Source organism: Fukomys damarensis, unplaced genomic scaffold (assembly GCF_012274545.1).
Source record: "Fukomys damarensis isolate Sample0158 unplaced genomic scaffold, DMR_v1.0_HiC HiC_scaffold_6, whole genome shotgun sequence".
NCBI classification, from domain to species: Eukaryota; Metazoa; Chordata; class Mammalia; order Rodentia; family Bathyergidae; genus Fukomys; species Fukomys damarensis.
Window position 1 is genome coordinate 31,066,956 of NW_022900918.1, and position 9,668 is coordinate 31,076,623.

The 9,668-nt window shown below is 36.9% G+C and overlaps 1 long non-coding RNA gene across 1 annotated transcript in view; it reads right to left on the reverse strand.

The window, feature by feature from the left end:
• Positions 1 to 628: 628 nt before the first annotated feature.
• LOC117285116 overlaps positions 629 to 9,668 on the reverse strand; it is a 58,949-nt gene continuing 49,909 nt past the window's right edge. The window contains exons 5-6 of the long non-coding RNA XR_004516089.1: positions 1,629 to 1,699; positions 629 to 737 (exon numbers count right to left, since the gene is read on the reverse strand). This is a non-coding gene — a long non-coding RNA (uncharacterized LOC117285116). The remainder of the gene's footprint in view (positions 738 to 1,628; positions 1,700 to 9,668) is intronic.

The following is a 9,668-nucleotide window of genomic DNA, read 5'->3' on the forward strand; positions in this document are numbered from 1 at the left end:
AAGAACCCACCTGCCAAATCTACTGGTACCCACCAAAGGAGCAGTAAAAAATAAATTTCTGGTGTATACAGTCTACTCAATTAAGTGTATTTTGCTACAGTGGCCTGAACAGACCAAAACAACAAACTAAATAGCCAACATTTTAAGTGCTTCGGGCTCTAAGGCTAAGTTCTGGGATATAACTGTGTAAAAAGAAAATATGGCCCTGCCTCACAGAGCTTAAAATTGTTTTGGGTGTGTTATCTTTTAACATTGCATTGATCTACAAAAGTGTTCACATAATCTATTTTCCTTGTTGTTTGACATCTCGCTAAAAGGTGGAAAATGTAATTTCCAGTTTCATATTGTCAGTGCCTTACAAATCACTCTGGCCTTAGCAAAGACTAAATAAGCATCGCTTGAACTAAGTTAATAAATAAAGCCAAAACTTCATTTTCTTTAAAAGTGCTGACATCTTCCTGACTATCTAGATTAATGTGATGATATCATTTCTATATTTTTCGCCCTTCAACCAATGACTGGAATTGGAGCCTAAGTCTATCGGTGGTGTTGTTAATGAGAAACACGATTACATGACTACACATTAGTTATTAATTTGGGTATTAGGTAGAAAAGGAAGTACTTACACAGCAAGGACCTCCTTTCGGAAATTTTCACCACAGTCTGTCCTCAGCAGGTCTCCAGCACAGAAATTGAGCAAGGAAATAACCTCAGGGCCATGCAAAGGTTTGTGTGGTCTGCACAAGGGATAAATCAGAATATAATTCGTTTCTAGGGAGGGAAGACTTGTTAAGATGAGATTCTTCAAATGCTGTGTTCCTGCCCACTCTGAACACTTTCCTCCTATAAAAATCTGCCTGGAATTATACATAAGGATCCCTTGGAAAAGCTTGCACTTTTAACAAGTTTTGTTCAGCTAGAAAAGTTCCTTTGTCCCATCCAGTGGGAAAAAATAAATGAAAGGTCACATACTAATCAGTCATTTAACATCAATGATTTAATCCTGGAGATCTGGATGATCTTCAATGCTGCTCTAATAAGATCTAATTTTTTCCCCAGCATTGGTCGCTTGATAAAGTCATATAAGTGTTGTCAAGCGTCTCTGCCTGTCCTGTGGCTGTCACGTCAGTCCTTCATGTCCCTGTGCTGCCCGCAGATGTCCAGATTTCTTTAACAGATGGGGAGGTGCCACACTTCCCGTCTCTCAGTGTAGCTGGAGCAGATACATGGGTAACACGCAGCCAGAATTTACTAACTACAGGCACCTCACTGTGGTGTTTTTCTTGAGAAACTTAAACACATAGACAAGCACAAATAGCATAAAGTTTCCAATATCCATAAACCTATCAGAAAGTATTGAGTTTTTAACATTCTGACATGTTTGACTCAAACATCTTTTGAAAAATAAATACAATAAGCCGGGCGTGGTGGCACACACCTGTAATCCCAGCACTCGGGGGGCTGAGGCAGGAGGATCGCTGTGAGTTCGAGACCAGCCTGGGCTACACAGTGAGTTCCAGGTCAGTCTCAACTACATAGTGAGACCCTGTCTCAAAAAGCCAAAAATTAAAAAAAATTAAAAAAAGAAAAATAAATACAATAGAACATTGTAGATAAAAGTAAAATACCTTTTGCTCTCCTGATTCCCCTTCTTTCCCAAAGGTAGATTTCGTTAGGAATTTCATAAATGTCGTTTAGTCTGTCAAAAAAAATTATATATACATATTGGCATGGAACATTGTTGATTCATATAATTTTGTTGATGTAAATATTCTTTCTTTTTATATTCAAAATTATATATTTTGAGATCTATCTTTGTACAAATATATGTAAGAAGTCTATTAAGTCAATATTCTATGATTTATTTATTCACTAATTGTTTCTAGTTTTCCACTATTGTAACAGGCTTGAATTGTAATGCTCCTTTGTGCACATGGTCAAGTTTCTCTAGACGGGTGCTACTTAAAAGTTCATAGACTGACCTTATAGCTACAAATGATTTCGGTGCATGGTAAGAAATGAAGTCTATGACAGAACAGAGGCAACTTGTCATAGGACATCCTTAATAGTTCATCTGATCTTTCAGTGAGGCTTTCTCAAGGAAAAAAGTGAGGCATTAGTTTACATTCTGGTGCCAGTGGATCCAGCAAATGATCACACACATAAAAGCAGCACTTCTAGGTCAGAGGGTACGTGACTTTCATTTTACTAAGTACTATTAAGCTGCTTTCCACCGTGACTGTCTAAAGTTACTCATTCAGAGTATCTGAAAATTCAATTTTTCTCATATCCTTGCCAATTCAGGGGTTATGACAGATTTTTTTGATACCTAGTTCACATACAATATAACTCACGTAGCTGTATATGTAAGTCAGTGATTTTTTGCCTGTTCACATAGAATGTGGTTGTGCAACCATTTTCACAATCAACTTTTGAACGTTTTCATCAGCATCCAAAAATTCTCCTATCTTGGAACCACTGCTCCCAACCTTCCCATCCTCCAGCCCTAGGAAACTGGTAGCTTGCTTTCTCTACATACAAATTTGCCTATTTGAGACATTTCATAGTCATAGAATCACATAAACAGCAATCTTTTGTGACTGACATCTTTTACTTAGCACAATATTCTCAAGATTGACACATGTTGTGTCCATGCTTTCTTTCCTTTTAATGGTCAAACAATGTTCAAATGTATGGTTATATTACATCTTATCAGTGGGTTAGTTGAACTTTAGGTTGTTTCATTGTTCTAGCTATAATGAACAATGCTCCTATGAACATGTGTGTACAAGATGTTGCATGAACAGATATTTTCATTTCTCTTAGGTACTTTTCTAGCAATGGAATTTCTGGGTCAAAATGATAGCACTGTGTTCAACTTTTTGGGAGAATGGTCACACTGGTTTCCAAAGTGTCTGTCTTAGTCATTCTCGGCCCTGGAACAAAATGCCCAACACTTACAACTTAAAGGACAGCTTTATTTTGGCTCATGGCTTCATGCTATTGGTGGCTGGCTCCACGACAGAGGCCCAGGAAAAGGTGCTCAACTCATGGCAGCCAGGAAGCAGAAAGAAATGGCAGAAGCTGGGGAGGAAGAGACACTCTCCTCAGATATGTCCCAGTGACCAGCCTCTAACTAGGCACTGCCCGCTAACAGCTGAACTCATTAGTGGGCTAACCCACTGATGAACATAGCACCCCATGATCTAATCACCTTCCAAGCACAGAAGACTTTGGGGGAACATTCTAGATGTAAACCATGGGTGTCTATGACACTGTACATTCCCATGAGTAGTCTATATGGGTCCTTATTTCTCCACATCTTTATCAGAATTACTATTGGACTTTTTGCTCATATTATCCTAGTTGGTTTCTGGTGATATGGTTTGATTTGTATTTCCTTAATGATTAATAATGTCAAACATCTCTTGTTTAACCGCTGTTTCCAAAATTATATTCTTTCTCTTGTCTAATTGCTATTTCCAAAACTATATTGAACAGGGGTGGTGATAGTGGGCATCCTTGTCTTGTTCCTGATTTTAGAGTGAAGGTTTTCAGTTTTTGATCATTTAGTATGATGTTGGCTGTTGGCTCTTCATAGGTAGCCTTTATCAAGTTGAGATAAAGACCATCTATTTCAGTTTTCTGCAGGGCTTTCATCATGAATGGGTGTTAAAATTTGTCAAATGCTTTTTTTGCAGCTACAGAGATGATCACGTTTTTTGTCTTTGACTCTGTTAACATAATGCATTACATTTATTAATTTATGTATGTTGAACCATCCTTGCATCACTGGGATAAATGCAACTTGGTCAGGGTGTATGATCTTCTTGATGACGCTCTGTATTCTGTTTGCCAGTATCTTATTGAGGATTTTTGTTCATTAAGGAGATTGGCCTGTAGTTCTGTTTTTCGATTGGGTCGTTCCCTGGTTTTGGAATCAAAGTAACACTTGCTTCCAGGTATGAATTTGGAAGTATTGCTTCCTTTTCAATTTCATTGAAAAGTTTAAAGAATATTGGCTGTAGTTCTTCTCTAAATGTTTTGTAGAATTCAGCAGTGAATCCATAGGACCTGGGCTATTTTTTTTGTTGGTAAATTTTTAATTACATGTTCAATTTCACTGATTGTAATTGGGGCATTTAGAATTTTTAGATCTTCTTTGTTCAACTTTAGTAATTCATATGTATCTAGGAATCTATCCATTTCTTCGGTGTTTTCCATTTTATTGGAGTACAGGTTCTCAAAGTAGGTATTGATGATCCTCTGGATTTCTGCTGGATCTGCTGGATCTGTCTGGATCACCCTTTTCATTCCTAATTGCATGGATTTGAGCCTTTTCCTTCCTTTTTTGATAATGTTGGCTAAGAGTTTATCAATTTTATTTATTCTTTTAAAAACCTAACTCTGATTCATTGATTTTTTGTATTGTCCTTAGTCTCCATTCAATTGGTTTCTGCTCTGATCTTTATAATTTCCTCCCTTGTACAAGTTTAGGTTTGTCTTGCTCTTCTTTTTCTAGAAGCTTAAGATTCAGCATTAGATTATTTGTTTTCCTAGTGTGGGCATTCACTGCTATAAATTTCCTTCATAGAACTACTTTCATTGTGTCCCATAGATTCCTATATGTTGTATTGGCACTATCATTTATTTGTAAAAACTGTCTAATTTATTCTTTAATTTCCTCTGTGACCCATTGGTTGTTCAAGAGAGTATTATTCAGTTTCCATGTGTTTGTGAAGTTCTTGTGATTTCTTTTGTTACTGATCTAGAGTTTAACTGTTCTATGGTCTGATAATATACATGGGATAACTTCAACTCTTTTGCATTTACTTTAACATGTTCTATCAGCTAATATGTGGTCTGTTTTGGAGAACGACCTGTGTGCAGCTGAAAAGAATGCATATTCTGATTTTGTGGGGTGGAACACTCTGTAAAAGTCTGTTAAGTTCATTTGTTCAAAAGTTTGTTTCAGTTCTAGTGTTTTTTTATCTAGATGACCTGTCTATTTCTGACAGTGGAGTACTGAGGTCCCCCACTACAATTGTAATAGTGCTTATTTGGTTTTTCTTGTCCCTTAATATTTGTTTTGTATAGTTGGGGGCATTAGTATTTGATGCATATGTATTTATGATTGTCATCTCTTCCTCTTGGATTGCTCCTTTTATAAGGATGTAGTGACCTTCTTTGTCTCTCTTAATTAATTTTGGCTTGAAGTTCACTTTGTTGGGAAATAAGATAGCTACCCCTGCGTTTTTCTGGGCTCCTGTCGCATGGAGAACTGTTTTCCATCCTTTGACTCTCCGTCTATGAATTTCTTTGTGGATTAAGTGGGTTTCTTGTATATAGCATATTGTTGGATTTTGCTTCTTAATCCATTCTGCCAGTCAATTTCTTTTGATTGGTGAATTGAGGCCATTAACATTGATGATTATAACTGATATATATTGACTTATCATCATCATGTTATTATCCTGTTGTTGGCGCTTTTTAACTTTTTCCCCCCTCCCTTTAATTTCTTGCCTTGCCTGCTGGATTTGCTGTGTTGGGCCTCATAGAATTGTGATCTTCATTGTCTTTTTTTAAGATATTATTCAGAATTGTTTGGAGTGCTGTTTTGGTAATCATGAAGTTTTTCAGGTGTTCTTTGTTTTTGAAGTATCTTATTTCCCCATCAATTTTGAAAGATAGTTTGTCAGGATATATCAGTCTAGGTTGGAGTTTGTTTTCTGTTAGGGCTTGAAATTCTTCACTCCCTGCTCTCTTTGATTTGAGGGTTTGCATTGAAAAGTCTGCTGTGATTCTGATGGGCTTTCCTTTGCAAATGATTTGTTTCTTTTCTCTAACTGCTTGTAGTATTTTGTTCTTCTGTTGAGTTTGCGGGATCTTGACTATTATATGTCTATGTGTAGATTATTTTTAAATCATGACTAGTTGGAGTCCTATATGCCTCACTTATCTGTATGACAAATTCTTTTGCTCTGTTTGGGAAGTTTTCTGTCATTACTTCTGTGAACAGTTTTTTTTTTATGTCATTTGTATATTCTCCTTCTTTTTCATGGACTCCTATCAGTCTTATATTATTCTTCTTTGTATCATCTAGGAGCTATTTGATTGATTTCTCATGTCCCTTACTATTTTTAAGAGATTCTTTTCATGGTCACTGATCTCCTTCCTGTCTTCTATATCAGATATCCTGTCTTCAGATTGGCTCGGTCTGTTACATAGACTTTCAATAGAGTTTTTAATCTCCTGGATATCTGTTTGAATTTGTTTTATGGACTCCATTTCTTTCCTATGTTGGGTATTCATGGTTTTCACTTCTTTCCTATTCTGAGCATTCATGGCTTCTATCATTGTCCTGAACGCATGAATTGTTTTTTAAACTGTTTCTATTCTAGAGACTCTAATCATGTCATTCATCCCACTCACCATTGCTGTAGTTATGTGGAAAATTATTTCTGTTTTGAATTTTTCTAGAGCCTAATTCATCTGTTTTGGTACTTCCTGAGCTATCAGTTTAGGATGTCCAGGTCGTTGATTATCAGTCTTTTCCACCCCATTTCCCCCAGAATTTGCCCTTTAGAAGCTGGAAGTCTGTGTTTGTGCTTGAGCCTTATTTGAATGTCTTCCCATTTCCATTTTTGTTGTTGGTATTGTCCTTCATTTGATACCTGGGTTAATACTTCAATCTTCCTGTTATAGCTTGTCTTCAGGTTTTGAGTCTCTAATGAATCTGAGGCAATCTCTTTTCGTTATACCAGGAAGGACAGCTGATTAGATCAATCAACATCTTAGCCCAAGTGATATGATCAGCAATACAAAAGCATCAAGCACAGCTTAAAAAATGATAATTTGGGTAGTTATCAATCTATCAAGTTTAACTGTGTGAATTAAATCAAAATCAAGGCTAGAGATCAGGACCATGGCCTTCATGTACCCGCTGTGCTTCTCTGGTATGAATCCAGGTACCAGCAGAGCCAGGAGGCCAGAGGTGTGGGGTGAGGGCTACAGGCCCCAGCACAGCTCCACCTCTTAAGGATCCAATGCTGAGGTCAGGGGCTGGGGCGATAGATGCAGGCTAGCATCCCTCTTTCTTAAGGTCATTTATTGCACTGTCATGGCTGCCTCAATGTCATGAATCAATAAAAAATGTTTATCTTCCACAGTCATTTAGATTTTTTTTAAAGAACCACAAGTTGCATGAAAAAGATGAATGAAGACACACTGTCTTTCCTTTGGATAGCACTCAGCAGCAGCACTCACTGTAGTTTTGATCACGACTTCTAAAGACACCTATGAAATAGAACCTCTAGAACTGATTCAGAAAGAATCATAGGAAGAATCATAGCAAGAATGATAGGATTAAGTGTGTTTGAGGCCATGGAGAATATATTGATGGCAGTATATCTTTTACTATAATTTTTAAATTTAAACATTCATCATATATTTTGAGTACTCCTTGTAGCTCCCTCAGCCATACAGGGATGTATGAGAAGAAGCCACCCTATCATTACATAAATATTCAAAGCAATTGACATCTCATATTTTATAATAAATTGTCTCATTTTAGAATCATTACTATGTAATGGAAGTAAGTTGGATATTTTCAAGCATCTCATTCCTTCAATATAGAAACTCAGTGCCTTGAACTTTAATGAGTCTTGTTAATAAAATTCTCCAGGCTGGAGCCTTTTGGAGGGATAATTTTGACTGTTAAACTAGGTTGTCTACTTTATTGGCTTGAAAGGTGTCCAGGTGATTAGTATAGTACACTTCCGGGTGTGCCTGGGCAAGGGATAGAGGTGTGACCTTTGGGTACCAACCCTTCTTCAGTGACATTATTCCCTACTCTGCTTTCTGACTGCTCAGTAGTTTTGCCCTTCATGTGCTTCCACCATGAGGTTCCTGCCTTGGATTCAGCAGACCATCGACAGAATCCACTGAAATCATGAGCTCAATGAATCATTTCTTCCTTTTAGTTATGTATATCAGGATTTTTATCCCAATGATGAAAAGCTAATACAGAACAATTTCACTAAATTTTAAAAATAAAAATAAATGTAGCTTTTGTAAAACTTATACACTCTTTTTATAAATAAATTAATACAAGAAAAAAATGAAGGTAAAGTGGTCAAATTCTATTACCTGTAAGTAATCATTAACATTTGAACTTTCATAAAAAAATTATGTATTATTTCAATAAAAATATTAAATATAATTTGTCAGAATTTAAGAGAAGACAGATTAACAGAAGTAAATCCAGTGAAATCACTTAACATTCACACAAATGCTTCTTCATTCAATGAGATATTTTCCAACAAAAGCTTCTTCTGAAATTAAGGACAGATACTAAATAAAACATTGAAAGTATAGTCATTATGTCTCATTAAATGCACAACATAATTTTAGACGGTGCCTGACAATTACCTGCAGGGCTAGATAAATGCATTAGCAATTTCATTATTCCTATTTTCATTTCTATTCTGTAATCATAACTCCCAGCATTATTTAGTGCTTGTTTTCTATATAGATATATTTAATGCTTACTACCAGTGTAGTCTTCTTTTCTAAGCTCTTTCTTTTCCTCCATCTAGGGATTTTGTCACCTACTTCTTTGCTAATGAGGACTTGTACGGAACTTTGTATGCAAGCCTGAGTGTTTCCTTTATACCTTACGGTAGGGCCAGCTTCACTAGCGTGCCTCCTAGTACAGGGTCCCACATTGAGAAGGACCTTGTGTTTGGGTTAATATTCTGATATTCCTGCCTTGAAATTCTTTTTTTTAACCAGACTCCTGTAATTTTCATTTTACACTAAGCCTCACCAATTACGTAGCTAGTTTTGATTGAAGATATGTGTTTGGACATGGAAGTCCGTCAGAACACGGTGGCAATGTCTTCTGGTATTCTGTACCACCACTGAGAAGATGCTGGCCAGTTTGCTTTCCTGCCCTAGGAGATATTGCTGATATTGCTACCTTGTTATCTAAAGAAATCCTCCTACAGCTTTGAAGTGCAACCACTGAACCAGAGTATGTCTCTGTGTCCAGCTTCCTACACTTGTCTTTTGGAAGCCAGAATGTTGCTGCTTCAATCTGCAGACTCGTTTTGGGAATTATTCTTGTGTAATGTAACTCAGTATTTTTTAAAGGAAAGAGACTGACCCAGGTCTCCATATGTTCTTTATTAAACTGCCCCCCCCTGACACTTGGACCTCAAACTTCCATGGCAGTAGAGGGGGAGTAGCTTGATCCTTTTCCTCCAGAAGCAAGGAAAGAGATCCCTTAAGAAGGCAAAACAAAACCCTGACCCTAAGCCCCTCTCCAACTAAATTATGGTAAAATTCCCTGAAATGCTGTTTGTTATTACTGATCCCCTCTTTTGGAGTGGGGGTGGTTTCCTGCTGTTGCTAATCCCTTGGTGCAACAATACCCATCTGTCATTGCAACTCTGCCATCACACGTGGAAACAATTTCTTGCACTAACCCCCACCCAGCCCTGTTTTAAATAATTAAAGTAGTTTTCTTTCCTTTGCTCACTCCTGCCTGACAGTCCATAGGCAGCTATTATAGTCAGTCAATGGATTGCATTGATTAGCTTCTATGTTTAAATCCTGTCTACATTTTCTAATTTTTTTTTTTTTTTTTTTTTTTTTTTGGTTTTTTC